This window comes from Halyomorpha halys, unplaced genomic scaffold (genome assembly GCF_000696795.3).
Source record: "Halyomorpha halys isolate HHAL.00 unplaced genomic scaffold, Hhal_1.1 Scaffold1672.1, whole genome shotgun sequence".
NCBI lineage: Eukaryota > Metazoa > Arthropoda > Insecta > Hemiptera > Pentatomidae > Halyomorpha > Halyomorpha halys.
This window is the reverse complement of record NW_027115990.1, coordinates 54,718-56,730: the sequence shown is the minus strand read 5'-3', so window position 1 is coordinate 56,730 and position 2,013 is coordinate 54,718.

Here is a 2,013-nt window from a genome sequence, read left to right as displayed (position 1 = left end):
CCTATGCTTCAGATCCTAAAACCTTAAACCATATTTGCTGGGGTTTTCTGTAGTATATATCCATAGTCACCATATGTTTTACTGATATTATCATTTTTTTTATACCCGTATTCACTTCATTAACGGATAATTACTACCATACAGTTTTTTTTATTATTCAACTTAAGTTGTTTAATACTCAAAAAATAACACTTCTTCACTATGGCCAAGGTGTTTTACATACCAAACTACAATTTATTTACCGTTTTAATTTGAACGGATTCTCAGTGGATCGGATAGATTAGTTGTTATAATTTATTTATTATTTTCTCAAAACTTTAAATTAGTGAACTTTTATTCACTCATTTAATTAATTAATTTTACAGTGTCACCCTGTTTTTTAAATTAAAATATACCATAACTTTAAAAATACACCATAAAATGGGGGGGACAAGCATGGTTTGGAGCTCTCCTAGGTCAGGTATTTTATAATATATTTACAACTGGAGTATTTCAACTTAACTTTTAATTTTCTATATTTTGTCAATTTTTTTTTGTGCATATTTCACATGTAAAACGAATATATTCATATATAACTATTACTTATTACATTTGAATGCGTCAGATTGTGATAGTGTTTTATAATAAAACAGTTAATAATTCCCAATATGCCCATTATAATTTATCCCGCTTCCTACCTCGCTCCTTAGTAATTACTTAAAAAGATTTTTTTTTTTTTTTTGGAAAATTCAGTAAATCTCATTTAAACTTCAATAATTAACTAAGAAAGCAATTACCATACCTTGACGAATCCAACGTTTTTTCTTCTTCCTTTTTTTTTTTTTTGGTCCTTTCTTGAACCGAACGGCAATCTATAGCCCTGGAAACTTTCCACTGATTTCTCTAAATGAGTTTTAAGAAATAAAATATTATGAAAAGCAATTAAATGTCTGTGGCCCGGTTTTAGGGAATTTCAGTCTGTTTTCCTTTGATTACTGGTGCACTATAACACTTTAGCCCAAAATAACAATCCAATAGTTTACAACTTAATTAGATAAACAACACTAATTAGTAGGCTTGATCGGAACAGGGAATATTTTAGCAATTTTTTTTTCACCGTGACGCTAAGGACGAAATGAGACGGGGATTCGGTGGCCTCGTCTTAATTTTAAGAATTCTTTCTTCATATTCTTCATCCATTTTATCTTCTGCCGTTTTTCTTCTCGAGTGTTCTTTCTTCAGCCCGCTAAATAACCTTCTTTCTTCTTCAGCTTCATCACTAATTATCATCGTAATGTTATTAAGACTCTTTTTAATAGCTTTTACTAGATCATTCACTTTATCACAATAGCCTATTAATTCAGAACCAACAGCAAGCCGGAAAAAAAATTAGTTAATCTGTAGATAAATGTTAATGAATATTGGTCATTATTAACCCGCTGCAAATATAATTATGAAACTCGTTTTAATTTTTAAAATTTGACTTAAAAATAATTCTTTTGAACATTGTTATCATTTTGGGGCTCTATCTGGAACAAAAAAATAAGAATATTATATTTTGAAAACACATGATAATTTATATAAACACATTCTTCTATAAATCTTATTTTAAAAAATACAATATAATAAAATGGGCTAAGTGTACCCAATATTAGCTTTGGTTTCTACCACAACTAAAATTCCTGGAGAAAGTACAACCTATAAAGGACATATTTACTCCAAAACCATTACATGATAAAATAATAAAGTAGGTACAAAAATATTACAAGCATATTAACGTTATGAAAATGTGCTTTAGAACAAATCTATGTTTGTATTCGGACCACAATGATAAAAAAAAATCTATACATACGGCTGCGGACAAGAAGGAAGATAAAATAGCAATAACTATTTAATTTATTTTCTGCCGACGTTTAGACCTACGTTCCAGGTCTTGGTTTTCTTGCAGGTCTTCTTCGACGTTTTTTTACTTAAAATATTTATTAAATAAAACCACAAATTGTATCCAATACTGTCTCAACACTTTATTTCTTA